General features: G+C 44.0%; 1 pseudogene; it reads right to left on the bottom strand.

Moving 5' to 3' along the window:
• Window positions 1–2054: 2054 nt before the first annotated feature.
• On the bottom strand, window positions 2055–9626 carry LOC136535882 (DEK domain-containing chromatin-associated protein 4-like; annotated as a pseudogene).
• Between the last annotated feature and the right edge of the window lie 7848 nt (window positions 9627–17474).

Here is a 17474-nt window from a genome sequence, read left to right as displayed (position 1 = left end):
AATTGACACGCAGTACGTAGTACACGCAGTATCGATCGGTCGATCGTATATAAATAGAAGTAGCAGCGCCGTACCCACCTACCTACCTCCTCCTTCTTCTTCCCTCCGGCCGGCCAGCCTCGCTCCGTCCAGAGCCATCATCAAGTCGTTTTGATCATCAAGTAAGGCCCCTCTCCTTCCCTCGGGCCGATCTGCATATATCATCACCTTTTTTTAATAAAGATAGTTTATATCTGGCTTCATCTACCATGAGATAGAATCAGGCCAATTATTACCCCAATGGTGAGCACACAACTTACATAGTTCATAAGCTTACAGCCAGACTTTGGAAACACAAAGCGTGAAGTAAAGTCTTGACTAAGAAGGACCGATAAATCTATTTGAGAACCACCCATTGGAACTAAAGAAATGCAAAGCTGATGTCTCCAAAAGCCGCCCAGCAGATGTCAGCTGGTCCCGTAGATCATCACGCCGCTGCAGTCTTGCCCATTGCCGCAGCCGATGGGTTCATCTGAAGAGTACCTGCAAAAAAAATTTCGGTCCGCATATATCATCACCTAGTAGCTAATATAATTAATAAGCATTGATCAACTATAATAATTAAAGCACCGTTAATAATTTGGATCAACATCATCTGCTGCAGGGCAGTTCCTTGGACGACGGCTGTCGTCATCACGTACGATCGATCGATCATCCACGGTCGACACGTGGATCGAGGCCGAGGACCATGCCCTGATTCGGGCGTACGCTGCCCACGCCCCAAACATGGGGTCGGTTCGTGCCGTGCGAGGGTCGAGGCTTGGAAGGTGGAACCGGCGATTTTGATTAAAAGGGTGAACAAATATGATCGTATTTTTTAGTGTGATAAAATATACATAATTATATGTTTCAATAACTTTTTAAATATTTTGACACTATTTATAACCAAAATCATAACATTTTAATAAAAATAGGTGAAAATTGACATTTTAATGCTGTAAATTCAAATATTTATATAGGTACTAAACAAAATTTACTATGTGGGGGGGGGGGGGGGGGGGGGGGGGTACACCCTGTTTGCTTCATTGTTTCTGTGGCTTATAAGTCGACTGATATTGTTTTGTTGTGAGAGAAAAACACTGTATCATGGCTGATACGATCAAGCGAATATGGTTAGCTGCTTAGCTAGAATTATTAATGATCCATATATACTCCGATCCTCTCTCCGCCGCGCGCATGCAGCTTAATAGTCGGAATAGCCTACGTACTTAAGATCAAAGAGCTTTTGTATTCACGACGAGTAGCAGAACAACCGGCTAATTACCATACAACATCATCGAGATAGGAGACGGGCGAAGGAAGTTCTTATTTTGGTCTGACAATTGGCTTAATGGGTGCTTACGGCTCAGTTTCTTCGTTTGGCTCAGCTGTTATCTTTTTTTTATTTATAATCTGGGAGAAGGCACCGGAATCCAGCGACCATCTTTTGCTCATTCACAGCCCAAGTGTGGTGTGCTGGACTGTGGCCCGAGACGCTGTGCTGCACCTGGTCAGCCATCGAACATTTTTAGCTCGTATATAAACATATTCAACCCGGCCCTTTTAGGGCCCGTTCCTTAAATCTTGTCGGCCTAATTTCGGGGCTATTTTTTTTTTATCATCAGGCCTATCTATATATCGCCCACCAATGGGAAAATTCAGTCGCAAATAAAAGTTGGGCGAGGTGTGCGTGCCTTGCTTCGGCCCTTTTGGATTTGGATTGATTTTGGACGTCCAGGATGGCGCAACAGCCAAAGTTGCGGTCGCTGTAGTAACTGCAGTACGCCCGCGAGTACTGCAACCCGACCCAGTTCCCGCTCGGGTACAGTACAGCAGCAGGAACAGGAGGAGCTACCAAGATAACCCAGGCAGGACGACATGAGAGCAACTGAGCAAGGCTACCAACAAAACACAACCATTCAAGATTGAACCACCCGTCCCACAGGCCCACGCACAATTCCAAGCACAAATGGCCTCTAGATCCACAGTCCACAGAAGAAACGGATCAAGTAAAAGCTCACAGCAACACAACTACAGCCTGATACCATCCATCCATGTGTTATTCAGACCTATCACGAACAATTAAGTACACGCTCTGCCGCAGCAAATGCAGAGTTTCGGACACCATTTTGCAAATCTAGAAAACACAAGTTGCCTAGGAGTAACTCTCCGATCAGTCAGCTAAAAGGTGTGGAGGCTGCCTACACATCATGTCTCATATCTTAACATACACAATCAGGGGGTGAGGTTCTCGAGCTGGTGGCGATAATAATCAACAAAGGATGCCTGTACAGGCGACTGCATAAGCATTAAGTACAGGATAATTAGCAGCGGCTACTACAGCTATGGGGTTCCGCGAATCATCATGCCTCGATCTCCTTCGCCTGAGGCTGCTGCTGCTTGTCTCCGTCTCCATCTCCCTCTCCTTCTTCATCCTCCTCTGATAACTTGGTTAACTCATCTTGGATCATAACTTTGATGGCTTCTTTCTTTGGAGTCAGATCCATTTTATAGTGATTGTCTAAAAGACGAAGTTTGTTAGTGCATCTAGTATCAACAACTGAAAATCAGTAAAACATGTCTGAAAATCTTACCGAGCTTCTTAAGAATGTCACTGAAAGTTGCCTGCAAAATCAGATTCAAGAAGAGGTCAGGTTACTATAAGAAACTTTGACAAGAAATTAAAAACAAATGACAGAAAGTTGGTAAAAAACCATGACAATTGACAACTAGTACAACTGAGAAAATACTTGTGGAATTCCAAAATAATTGACTATGCTACAATAATCATAGACACATAAGTATGATTTCTGTCATCAATTACCCATGTTTCCAAACATCTGTTCACATTTTCACATTTTGTAGCCAAACTTCAAATCTTGAATATCAACACACAGGTGTCCATAATAGATGACGAAAATATGGCACTATAAAAACACTCTTGAAAGCAACTAATGTGCCATTGTACTATCACCATTCTAGATACGTTTAACACTTGGCAAATTGATGGTTAATTGCAAATAGTCAATAGTGACACCATTTTCTGTACGCTACATTGAAAGTTGTAACTAACCGTGTTGAAGTCAACTTTCTTGAGGGTTTCAGTAATGGTCTTCCTCAGATCGTCCTTGCTGGGAAGAACTGCTTCAGCTGATTCTCCTTTACCCTTTGTCACCTTTTTGCCTAGATAAAATACAATATCTCCACTTTTAGGGCAAACTAATAAATTACCTATGCCTTTTCTTACAGAAAAGTACCTATGCCTTGTTGATTTTTATATTAAAGTGAGATATTTCTGTGGCCATGACACAAGCAGAACAATAATCATATGTAGCGCAATGCAATTACCTCATGATGGTCTACAACTACAACTAAAAAAAAAAGATTAGCAAAAATATCCACCAGAATAAGAGACAAGGATGATTTCTAGAAATGATGAACCACAGTGGGGTAAATATGAACTGAACTGGAAATTTCCAAACACCGACAAAAAGGGGGCATTTTGGGATACTTATTAGGGTCACTACTTTACCTGATGACTTTTTTCCTTTGATCTCCTTTTCTGCTGTGGGTTTCTTCTTCCTAGAAAAAACCTTTGCACTATCATTGGGGCTTTCTTTTTCCTCATGAATCTTGGATGATACTTTTTTTACCGGACTTTCGATAATTTTCTTTGGAGGACCTGATTTGTGGCCACTCCCTGTGTCTGCCTTCTTTTTCCCTGAAGATTCTTTTACCTTTGGTAACTTCTTCCCTGACTTTTCTTTCCCAGATCCATAGTCACCTTCCTGTTTGTCAGCAGCTTCATCTGAATCTTCATCTCTGTTTTCCTCACTGTCAGACTTCATGGATTCATCCTCATCCTCATTAGTATCATACTGGAGCGCTTTCTTCTGCCTTTTACTAGAAGTGCTGTCATCGACAAATTTCTGCAGCAAGAATAGGCAGTGAAAATGTTGGTAATACAAAGATAAAAAGCAGGATGACCAACCGACCATGACTGTGTTAAAATAATCAATGGAAGTACACAATAGACATAGGCAAGAAGAAAAGCTTCATTTGAGCTTAGGGTCAAATAGCCACTAAGGAAGGCTAAATCATAGCTTTAAGTCATGTTCAGAGCTTTCAGTTGTATACTTATATTCAACACACCATGTAAGACAATTTTGGCACTGTACCTTCCTTGACCTACTAGGTGTGCTGTCAGGAGTCTTACTTGCACTTTCACCTCCTCTCTTGCGTTTTTTAGAATTTGATCCCTGGCCAGTGGAAAAGGATAAAGCACGCAGAGAGAATAATCTTGTAAGTTAATTCTGATTCCAACCACAAAACATCAGCAACATCTAGCTGATAATAAAATAGAATCACAATGTACGAATACGTGTTGTAACCTGGTCATCAGAGCGCCCAGAATCAGCTGGAGAGTGAGGTTCAGCAATGAAGTCCAACAGCTTTGACACAACATCCTCCTATATGAGTTAACCAAACTATATTAGAATGTCATGTACTGAATTAACCAAAATATAATTCCAAGAACAAGGCAGGAAAAGAAAACCTTTCTAATGTTTGCTTTTGGAGTTGGAATACCAAGGGTCCAACAGAGGTCCAATAGCATGTCTTTTACACACTTGTCAAGCTTCTCTTTGCCTTGGCTCTCTGCTTTTCCTACAAACACAAACTGCCTAAATTAATCAATTTGAATAAGCTAGAGCAGACTAGTCAATTAAGCTTTTGAGAGAAGAAACTTACATCACTCTCATGCCAAACAAATCCAGAGAACTGGAGTATATGTCCTTTAAAATCGACAGCCTGAAACATAACATAAGAGATAGAACTTAGCGTTAATATCATTCAAGAGTAATGTCACACTTTAGGATTTGTTAAGGAATCAAATGCAAGAATACAAAAGCATACTTCACTTGAGAATCCAAGCGACAACTAGCCATCTTTTAAATAGCTGGGGCTAAAAGTATATAAAGTAGAGCAGACAATTGTACAAAATAAAAAAAAAACAAGTGACCATGAAACTAGCCAAACCTTACTCTTGCTACTTTATATACAATCTTGACATGCAATCAGCTAATATCTGTACACACTGAGCAAAATTCACTTTGACAAGCATTTGGAACTTTACACAGAATACCAATCACTTAGGGCGTTGCATTATTTGTTTTGGATTTTTTTATTTCTTTATGTATTTGGTTCCAGAACAGTATATGCAAAAGGATAACACAATTACACAATCCATGGTGCCAAATTACGCATGTTCATTCTTAATTGTGCTTCTTTCACTTCATGAAAAGTCTTAAATGTGCTTCCTCTGCTTAGACATATTGGAGGGACTAGCACTTATTAAGAAATAAAGTGCGGTAGTTTCCTTGCATATTTTACATGTAGTTGTACTTGATACAACAAAGCGCTTGGATGATAGATGAATTTGCATCAAGGTAGTTACAAAGGAGTCTATATGTGTATATGTCGAAGATTTACCTTGCCTTTCCTCCCAAAAAGAATACTGTGAAGAAATTTAAGATCAGAAGGTGTCTTCCTTGATATTCTGTGTGCCACTGTTCACAAGTTTCAAAAGAAAAAGGCAAATCAGTGAAAGAGAACATTATAAGATTAAAGAAATTTCACAAACTTTTTTTTTTGCGACTCGAAATTTCACAAACTTAAGCATTAGGTGGAAACCCTAAAAACAGAGAATGACAAATCTTTGTCCTAATGAAGAACACATTGCAAATATAAGAAGCAATGCATAAAGAGAGATTACAAGTGAAATCAAAGTAGCCAACTGGCTTGTAGTCATCACAGCAAATCATCATAAAGAAAAGACTAGAAGGTAAATTATTCATAAAACAGGGAACAAGGAAAGTATATAAAGTGGAAAATGGATGTACCAACATCAACAGAGAAGAAAGGACTGAATATTACTTATTGCATACCACTTCCATCTACTCAAAATAATGAAATATTCCACCTAGCAAGATGCAATGATATCAGCCATGTGATACTGTACAAACTATAGTCTGAATTGTTGCTTTCCACTTAAATTTCAACAGAAACGATCAGAAAAGACTGAAAGGAATCTATTGCTCATCTAAGCTGATGAGTGATGAAAAAAACACCGAAGTTGCTAAGTGATTTGCCTAAACTAATAGGATCATAAAATTTTTAGCCTCGTCTTGCTACTGGTAGACACACAATTAGAGCAGACACCAGAGAACAAAAAAAGATAAGCTACTAACATAGGCATATAGCACCTACGTTAGAGCTTCACCGATGGTTCTGTGCTGCTCCAAATATGGAGCACCTATATGGCTTATAGCGGAGCATCTTGTGGTTGAGGTAGGGTTCTAGTCCTCGTGCCCCTAAAACAGAAGATATACAGTAATACAGTTCCCCAGCATACTCTCTTTTTTAGATTCTGCATATCTTGCTATTGGGTTCTGCTCGGATCTATCATGTTTTTTTTTGCCTTATAGCTGCCATTTTAATTTAAAAGCTAACAATAGTCTACCACATAAACACCACCTACTTTGTTCATAGAACTTATTCAAGATAGGTACAAGTTGGTCGGGGTTGTATGTGCTGGGAGGGATTAACGCCCACTCCTCTATGTACTTTTTCTTCTTAATGAAATGACACACAGCTCTCCTGCGTTGTTCGAGGAAAAAAAAAGGCAAGTACAGGTATCTATTTAGTCATTCAAAATAAAGAATCATACGAGATGAAGATGATAAGAAACTGGTTCTATTAACAGAAGCCCTTAGTGAATATAAATTACAATAGCAAATAAGTTTAAATGCAGGCACATCATAAAAGAGAAACAAGCAAAAAGTTTCCTGAAGCGACTGACGATCACAAGGTTTCTTCTCTCCAGTTAGATAGCAAGGTTCTGTTTTTTTTTCATGGTGCATAATCAAAACAGAAGATGGAAAATGCACGGCACACAATTAAAGAGTTCCACTCAAACCTAGAAACCATCAGTTTCAAATTTCAGAACAGTTTCAATCAAGAACTCAAGAACCAGTAAAACATAACAAATCACGTGTATAACACAACAGAATCTCTTTGTCATCGTCAATGTTTTCAGGTCGTCTGGTCGAACCTGGTCGCCATGGGACCGACCAGGAGACTAATCGCGATTAGTCGTCGACCAGGCCGATTAGTCGACCCTGGTCGTCCATCTAGCCGTCCATGTATATTAGGACATATATATAGTATACACAATAAAGCAAGCATCAAGACTGCATTAGTGTTTAGCTGGTGACACTAATGCAGTCTTGATCTTGACGCACCTGAACAGCAGCACTGCTGCAGTAGCAAAATAACTAACATTTAGCAGACCATAGCAGCCACACAGCCAGCATATTACATAACCAAATTAGTTCAGTACAGATAAGCTAAAGTGTTCAACACAAAGTCACAAACATTGACATTCAATAGTCCCACATGTCCGCCCAGTTAAACAGGCCCAAAAACAGAGTAACCCAACTAGTCGTCCCTGTCCTAGTCGCGATTAGTCGTCAACTAATCGGACGACCAGCTTTCTGGTCGAGCTAATCGAGTCGGTCCTCCTAATCGAATACCAGGGACCGACCAGGACGACTAATCACGATTAATCGGACGACCTGAAAACATTGGTCATCGTTAAGGTTTAAGACAGAAGAGAGCGACTATGCTGCCTCAGAGACACAGAGAGAAGCACACAGTAAACAGAATGAAAAGAGGCACATACCACTCGGTATATCCTTCAGAGGAGTCCCTCGTCCCTGTGATAAAAAAGAATGTCAGACACACTATTACATGCCGAAATGAAAAAATGGAACAAAACGAAATGCAAGCAACAAACCTTCTCAACCACGAAATTCCTGTTTGGCTCTTTCTCAATCACCTCAACCAACCTCTCCACTGTTTTCCTCTCACGTTGAGGGCGATCTGTACCATATGGGCTTGGGGTGTTCAGCAAACTTTTTGCTTCCCTGGATTTGGATCCATCCTGTTTCTTATCCTTTCCCTGGCTTCTATCCCTGGCACTCCTTGCTTTCTTGTTCTTCGGAGTCTCCTCCTTATTCTCTTCCATCTTCTTGTCACCTTCACCTTCAGCTTCATCTTCATCTTTCTTATCAGCAGAACCCTTTTCTTCTGCTTCCTCTTCTTCTTGCTTCTCATCGGCATCCGTTTCTTTTCCTTTGTTTCCTCTTGCTCAGCCGAAACACCTTCCTCTTGCTCCTTCGATTCATCCTGCTTATCCGCATTTGTGTTCTCCACTTCATCTTCCTTCTCTTCTTTATCTTTGACCTCTGTACTTCCTGCGTCAGCCTCAGTCATCTTGACATCCTCACCTTCCCCTGTCTTGGCATTGGCATCTTCCTTTGTATCTGCATCCGTTTCGACATCTCCAGAATCCACCTGCTTTGACCACACCAGCATCACCATCGCCTTCCTCTGCGGTCTCAGCCTCTGCCATCTTGACATCTCCACCTGACTCGCCCTCAGCACCATTTTCTGAGCCTTTGTTCTGCTCTTCAGCATCCTGACTCGCTACTGCCTCCTTGCTCTCGCTAGCCTCTTCCTTGGCATTATCCTTGTTATCAGTATCAGGAGCAGCAACATCAGCAGCGGTTGCTACATTTGCGACAGCCTTCTCCTCCATCGCAGGCGCTGGGTCGGCCTCAGGGCAACCAAGCCGACCCTTATTTCTCTAATAACTGTGTTAAGATGGTAACCCTAGTGAGGAAACATGAGGTACAGGACCCGCTGGGGAATACAAATCTGACAAAAGGAAGGAAACAGTGGCATGCTGCGGCGCTTGCTATGTCGGTATTGTTCCGAAGATCTAAACTCTGCGGTACAATTCCTTTCAAATACAAAGCAAGAAGGCAAAATGGAGGAATAAAAGCACCACATCATGGTCCTAGCTAGAATAAAAGGAATGCTAAAAAGCCTAGGCTCACATGAAAACTACGGCGGAAGAAATCAAATTGCACGCATCACCGAAAGGGCTAACTGACAGGGTAAGCCCAATTCGTTGCAGGAACCCCAAATTTCAGCGAAGCCAGCAGGCAATTGCACACGGAACCACACAATCACAGGACACGGACCAAGGAACCGCAGCAGCACGATGCCAAGGACCCCGGCTTCCGCATCCAAACCCTAAGCAATTCGGGCCGAAAATTGCCGGATTTGGGCGGCACCCAGCTGTACCGCAGCCCAGAAGCCCTCCCCTGAACTCAGAGAACCACGCCTGGCAGCTGTACTCTACCCGAGCAGAGGAGAGACGGCTCCCATGCGCTCGTCACAAAAACCCTAGAAACCCCAAGCTGAGCTTCCTCTGCCCGCTCACACGCGGTGCACCCAGCTCGACGACGACAGCAACCCCGACCCGGAGCAGAAGCACGAACAGTCTCGAGCAGGCGAGGCGGGAGGGAGACGAGGGTTTTTTCGGCCCTCGAGCGTACCAGGAGCTGGGCGGCGAGCAGCAGCCGGGGCCGCCTGAGAACGAAACGAAGTGGGAGTCGCGTCGCCCTGCCTGCGTCGCCCTCCCACAGACACACAGAGAGCGAGCGAGAGAGACGGGGAGAATTTTGGGGTTTTTTTTTTTTTCTTCCGGCGGATTTTAATTTATTTTATTTTATTTCTGATGAGTTCTTATCAGGAGCAGGCGAGCAGCGGCTGCGTCGCTGGGTCGGGATCGGGACCGGACCCCAGCACGGAGTCCAATCCGCTTTATTCGTCCGCGCGCGGGAGGCGTGGGCCCGGCCGTCCCGTGGGACGCTGTTCGGTGGGCGCCCCGCGCCGGGACGCTGGCTGTGGACCCCGCCACGTCCTTTACCGTTCGCGGGCGCTTTGGGCGTGTGGCAGGCAGGACCGCGCTGTGCTGCTTGTACGGGCCCGTGGACCGTGGTGGCGTGTGTGGGCCGTGGCCAGTGCAGCGCTTTCGGGCTCCGAATTTCTGATCCGTACCAGGCTGCCGTTCAAACAGGCCGGAGGGGAAAGGTAATCGAGTCGAGGAGCTCAAATCTTCTTGTTTAGTGTCATGGTTGTTTTTTTTTTGGCTGTTTTGGGAACACATCGTTCCAAAAGCTTTTTTCCATAACGCTGACAAATCAAACGGGCGTCTAGTCTCCTCAGCCAACCGAGCAAGCTCAGTGTCTAGTTTTATGGCTACTTCTTTAGTCCTATAACTAACCCTATTACCAGTGGCGGATGTAGAATAGAATTGAAGGGGACTGGTCTTTTCTTTTTCCTCTCTCTCTATTTTTCTTCTTTCCTCCACCTCTTCTTCTTCCTCACCCCCCCAGCTGTAGAGGGTTGGAGCCCCCCAGCCCCCCTGTAGATCCGCCCTGCCTATTACTAAGGAAAAGACTAGCGCTCGGATGTCCGGACACATTGCCCGCCCACGCGTATGCATGTAGCTCCTGCCTTCCTTCCCACACGCTGTTGTTGCGTCTGGCCATGCGCTGCTGCTACCACACCTGCCTGCATGATGCTGCTACTGTTGTCACTGCGCGCTGTGAAACATGTTTAATACACGCCTGCAATATATGTGTATGACCACTACAACATATGCAACATCCAGATAAAACACTTGCAACATACGTTTGAAACAGCTAAAACATACACTTGCAACATACGTGTATAGCCCTTGCAACATATGCAACATCCATATAAAATAGTTGCTACATACATTTGAAACAGCTAAAACATTTGAAACATACATTTGTAACATATGTGTACAACTATTGCAACACCAGATCTACTTTTGCAACATCCAGACGAAACATATGCAACATACACCTGAAACACATGAAATATACAGCTGCAACATATGCTCATCTACTTGCTGCCCCAATAGAGGCTTGTTGACACGGAGCTCGACACCGGTGCGGGCCTTGAGGTCGTCCACGGTCGATAGGCAGATGGATCGCGACTACAGCGGGAGGCGCGATGCGTGAGGCATGGGGGTGCGCGACATGGGGCACGGGGGCAGGTGGGTCGGTCTCGTTCGAAAAAGGACAGACGCCCTAAGGGTATTGTCAGTGCAGAAAGTGACCAACTAGTGAATATTTATAGTTTTGCTGTATGTTGTGATCGGAGGTGGCCTAGCACTCAATGACACAGGATTTATACTGGTTCGGGCAACGTGCTCTACGTCCAGTCGGGATCGGTCGGTGACTTTATTCCTGAGCCTAGGTGCTCAAAGTTTGCAGTGGGGTTACAAACGAGAGGGAGAAAGATGGGGTGTACAAGAGGTCCGGTCGGCTCCGACCGGAAGGGCCGAGAGTGATAGGAACTTCGCTACGAGCTAGGTATTCGAGCGTGTGCTTGCGGTCGGAACTTGGTGGTTCCGCGGTTGTGAGGTGTCGATGTCGATCTAAGGAACTCTGGCCTCCTTGAATCGGTCCCCTTGTTGGAGGGAGTGCACCCCCTTTTATAGATGAAGGGGATGGCTTTATAGGTGAGAGGGAGATAGTACGGATGTTTCTAAGCCTTGTTGCCCACGCCGACGAGGATAGCGATGATGGTAGGCGCCCACAATACTGTTGATGTCACTGTAGAATATTAGGTACACATGGGAGGTTGCGTTGGCTTCTTCAGGAAGGGTGGATGTCTGTACCTACAAAATACTTTTGTTATGTGAGGATCCCTTACCACGTGTACCAGGTATAGTGATCCCTGGTGCCCATTATCGATGCCTAGAGGCATGGGGGGCTTTTTGCTGTATGGGAGCTCAATGACGCCTACAATACTGTAGACACAAATGTCGGCGCCTACAATACTATTTGTATTAGGGCGGTAGTGGAGCACTGTTCTCGCAGGCGTACAGGGTATGTGAAAGCTCTAGTTTGGTTTTGGTTAATTGATGAAACCCTAAGTGCTAACCTAGTTTATCAAAGTGATCATGAGATAGGTAACACTATTCCAAGTGATGAAGCAATGACGAAGATCATGACAATGGTGATGGCATGGTTATGATCAAAGGCTTGAACTTGGAAAAGAAGAAAGAGAAAAACAAAAGGCTCAAGGCAAAGGTATAAAATGAAAGAGCCATTTTATTTTAGTGATCAAGACACTTAGTGAGTGTGATCACATTTAGGATAGATAGCCATACTATTAAGAGGAGTGAAACTCGTATCGAAATGCGGTTATCAAAGTGCCACTAGATGCTCTAATTCATTGCATATGCATTTAGGATCTAGTGGAGTACTAACACCCTTGAAAATATTTGTGAAAATATGCTAACACCTGTGCACAAGGTGATACACTTGGTGGTTGGCACATTCGAGCAAGGGTGAAAGAGATAGAGATGATAAAGGGTCAGTCTCGCTGTTTTTCTACTGACTGGACGCTGGTCTCAGGGGGACCGGTGCGTCCGGTCAGGCGTGACAGTGATGACCCAGCGTCGGTCATGTGACCGGATGCTGGGCCTCTGACTGATCGGACGCTGGAAGGATATGTCTGGTCAGAGCTGACGTGGCTGCACTGATGTCAGGGTAACTGACCGGACGCTGGATGTGTTCGGTCAAGTACCACCGGACGCGTCCGATTTAGTTTTTCAGTCTTTGGGAGCTTACTAGAAATAACCGGACGCTGAGGGTTCAGCGTCCGGTCACTTTTAACAGAGCGTCTAGTCATGTCATGACCGTTGAGATCAAACGACTCCTATTGTACGCAGGATGACACATGGCCACCATCGGGCGACCGGACGCTGAGCCCTACGTCCGGTCAGTAGGACCGGAGCATCCGGTCACCCCGATCAGTACCCAGTGAAGGGGTACAACGACTCTATTTCGTGGGGGCTTCTATTTAAGCCCCATGGCCGGCTCTAGCTCATTCTCTTGCACATTTTCATTGACATAGCAATCTTGTGAGCTTAGCCAAAGCACTCCCACTCATCTCCATCATTGATCCATCATCTTTGTGAGATTGAGAGAGAATCCAAGTGCATTGCTTGAGTGATTGCATTTAGAGGCACTTGGTATTCGTGTTGCGCTGTGGATTTCGCTTGTTACTCTTGATGGTTGCCACCACTTAGACGGCTTGGTGCAGCGGTGGAGGATCGGCATGAGTTGGTGATTGTTCGTGGCCGCCTTTGGTGATTGTGAGGGGAGCTGTACCTTCCCCGGCGGAGTGCCGAAAGGTAACTCTAGTGAATTGCTCATGTCATTGAGTTACCTCACTTGTGAGTAGATTCTTGCGGTGTCCAATTGTGTGGATGAGGTTTGTGAAACACCTCTTAGCCGCGCGAACCACCAAGTGTTGGTCGACACAACGGGGATGTAGCGTGTTGGCAAGCACGTGAATCTTGGGAGAAAATCGGTTATCTCTTGTCATTTGCATTGGTTCATTCCTCTACACGGCGGTATAATCACCCTACTCACTCATTTATATTCTTGCAAACTAGTTGTGATAAGCTCTTTAATGTAATTAGAAATGAGAGCTTGTTTTGTTGTTTTAAGTTCATCTAGTGAAGCTCTTTAGAGTAGCAAGTTTAAGAGCTCTTAGTGAGTAGTAACTTTGTAAGTTGTGTGCCTAGTAATCATTGCAACTAGAATTGTTGGATAGGTGGCTTGCAACCCTTATAGAGCTAGAGCAAGTTTGCATTTCGCTATTTATCATACTAATCAAATTGCTCTAGTTGATTTGTAGATTTTTAAGTAGGCTATTCACCCCCCTCTAGCCATATTAGGACCTTTCAAGTGGTATCGGAGCCGTGGTCACCGTTTGATTGAAGGCTTAACAACCTCAGTGTTAAATTATGGCTCAAGTTGTGTTCAACCATGTGGGGGGCAAACCACCATTCTTTGATGGCACATCCTATGGTTATTGGAAGAGAAATATGAGAATGTATCTTGGTTCAATAAATGATCAAGTATGGGAAGTGACCAAGAATGACTATGCTATCATCGATCCCGATGATCCCACCAACCAAGACAAGATCAACAAGCAATGTAACACAATGGCTCTCAACACCATATACAATGCTATTGATTCCAAGGTGTTTGAGCAAATCAAAGATTATGAAAGAGCAAATGAGGCGTGGAGGAGATTAGAGGAAACATATGAGGGCACACCGGCGGTGAAGAGTGCCAAGTTGTACATCCTCAAGGACAAGTTGACAAGTTTCAAGATGAAGGATGATGAGAGCATTCTAGAGATGTTCCATTGATTGCAAGTCATTGTCAACGATTTGAAGGTATTGGGAGAGAAGATCAAGGATGACGATGTCTCTCATCGATTCTTGATGTGCTTATCTCCAAGATTTGAGATGTTAAGATTGCTCATCATAAGAGGAGGATTGAAGGACATTACCCCCAACCAAGTACTAGGCGATGTCATGACCTAAGAAACATACCGTGTGAAAAGGAAAGGGGGTGACAAGGATGACAAGAAGGAAGAAGAAGACAAGAAGAAGAAGAGTATAGCATTCAACGCTAGCTCATCATCATCCAAGAACAAGGGTAAGTCCAAGAAAGAATCAAGTGATGATGATGATCTTAGTGACATTGATGAAGCTATGGCTCTATTTGTGCGCAAGATGGGAAAATTCATGAAGAAGAAGGGCTATGGTGCAAGAAAGAGAAGAGATCACACCAAGAGCAAAGAGTATGTGAGAAGATGCTACAATTGTAAGAGCCCTGATCATGTTGTAGCAAATTGTCCCTACAATAGTGATAATGATGAAGATGAGAAGAAGAAGCACAAGAAAGATAAAAATAAAAAGAAAGAGAAGAAGGAGAAGAGAATGATCTTCCAAAAGAAGAAGAAGGGTGGAGGCTATGTAGTCACTTGGGATAGTGATGGTACCTCGGATGGTGATAGCTCTAGTGATGATGACAAGAAATCTATCAAGAGAGCTCTAGCAAGCATCACCATCAACAAGAAGCTCTCCATCTTCGACACTCCATCAACATGCCTCATAACAAAGCCTACCAAGATAAAATATGATGAGAGTGATGATAATGAATATGAAAGTGACTCTTGTAGGAATGATAATGATGATGAGGATGAGGAGTACACCAAGGAGGAGCTCTTGGACATGTGTGAGCAAGTGCACGCTTGCAATGAGATGAAGAGAAAGGAGTGCAAAGAATTGCGCAAGAAAGTAAAATTTCTTAAGCAATCCTTTGATGAGCTCAATGCTACTAATGAGAGGCTATTGGAAGCCCATGAGAAGCTTGGCAAAGCTCACTCTAAGCTTGAAAAGGCTCACTCCTCTCTCATTGAGCAAGTCAAAGTGGAGGAAACCAAGAAGGAGCAAATGATCATATCATGTGATGTGGGACTAACATGTGATCTTATTAATGAATCTATTTTTGTTGCTCCCATTAATACTTCTTGCAGCAATATCACTTCTACTTCACCTTTGAGTGATGGTCTCACTTGTGAAACCTCACTAATGATGGAAAATAAGACCCTCAAGAAGGAGGTGAATGAGCTCACTCGTGCCTTAGGCAATGCCTATGGTGGAGAAGCCCGCTTGCTAAAGTGCTTGGGTAGCTAAAGGTTTTCTCTCAACAAAGAGGGATTAGGCTATACCCCCAAAAAAGGCAAGGCGGCCCTTGTGAAAGGTCCTAGTATGGCTAGAGGGGGGTGAATAGCCTATTTAAAAATCTACAAATCAACTAGAGCAATTTGATTAGTATAACAAATAGCAAAATGCAAACTTGCTCTAGCTCTATGAGGGTTGCAAGCCACCTATCCAACAATTCTAGTTGCAATGATTACTAGGCACACAACTTACAAAGTTACTACTCACTAAGAGCTCTCAAACTTGCTACTCTAAAAAGCTCCACTAGATGAACTTAAAAACAACAAAGCAAGCTCTCAATTCTAATTACACTAAAGAGCTTGTCACAACTAGTTTGCAAGAATATAAATGAGTGAGTAGGGTGATTATACTGTCGTGTAGAGGAATGAACCAATCACAAGATAAAAATTACGCCAATCACTAGGAGAATGCAAATGACAAGAGACAACCGATTTTCTCCCGAGGTTCACATGCTTGCCAACACGCTACGTCCCCGTTGTGTCGACCAACACTTGGTGGTTCGCCGGCTAAGAGGTGTTTCACAAACCTCATCCACACAATTGGACACCATAAGAACCTACTCACAAGTGAGGTAACTCAATGACACGAGCAATTCACTAGAGTTACCTTTCGGCACTCCGTCGGGGAAGGTACAACTCTCCTCACAATCACCGAAGGTGGCCATGAACAATCACCAACTCGTGCTGATCCTCCACCGCTGCACCAAGCCATCTAGGTGGTGGCAACCACCAAGAGTAACAAGTGAAATCCATAGCGCAACACGAATACCAAGTGCCTCTAGATGCAATCACTCAAGCAATGCACTTGGATTCTCTCCCAATCTCACAAAGATGATGGATCAATGATGGAGATGAGTGGGAGTGCTTTGGCTAAGCTCACAAGATTGCTATGTCAATGAAAATGTGCAAGAGTGGTGAGCTAGAGCCATCCATGGGGCTTAAATAGAAGCCCCCACGAAATAGAGCCGTTGTACCCCTTCACTAGGAACTGATCGGGGTGACCGGACACTCTAGTCCTACTGACCGGACGTAGGGCTCAGCGTTCGGTCGCCCGATGGTAGCCACGTGTCGTCCTGTGTTCAACAGGAGTCATCTGATCTCAATGGTCATGACATGACTAGACGCTCTGTCCAAAGTGACCGGACGCTGAACCCTCAGTGTCCGGTCATTTCCAGTAAGCTCCCCAAGACTGAAAAACTTGATCGGACGCATCCGGTGGTACTTGACCGGACACATCCAGCGTCTGGTCAGTTACCCTGACATCTGTGCAGCCACGTTAGCTCTGACCAGACGCATCCTTCCAGCATCCGATCAGTCAGAGGCCCAGCGTCCGGTCACATGACCGACGCTGGATCATCACTGCCACGCTTGACTGGACACGCCGGTCCCCCTGAGACCAACGTCCGGTCAGTAGAAAAACAGTGAGACTGACCCTTTATCATCTCTATCTCCTTCACCCTTGATCGAATGTGCCAACCACCAAGTGTATCACTTTGTGCACATGTGTTAGCAAATTTTCACAAATATTTTCAAGGGTGTTAGTACTCCTCTAGATCCTAAATGCATATACAATGAATTAGAGCATCTAGTGGCACTTTGATAACCGCATTTCGATATGAGTTTCACTCCTCTTAATAGTACGGCTATCTATCCTAAATGTGATCACACTCACTAAGTGTCTTGATCATAAAAACAAAATGGCTCCTACATTTTATACCTTTGCCTTGAGTCTTTTGTTTTTCTCTTTCTTCTTTTCCAAGTTCAAGACTTTGATCATAACCATGCCATCACCATTGTCATGATCTTCGTCATTGCTTCATCACTTGGAATAGTGCTACCTATCTCATGATCACTTTGATAAACTAGGTTAGCACTTAGGGTTTCATCAATTAACCAAA

Source organism: Miscanthus floridulus, chromosome 1 (assembly GCF_019320115.1).
Source record: "Miscanthus floridulus cultivar M001 chromosome 1, ASM1932011v1, whole genome shotgun sequence".
Taxonomy (NCBI): Eukaryota; Viridiplantae; Streptophyta; class Magnoliopsida; order Poales; family Poaceae; genus Miscanthus; species Miscanthus floridulus.
The sequence above is the reverse complement of the archived record's forward strand: the minus strand, read 5'-3'. Positions and strand labels throughout refer to the sequence as shown.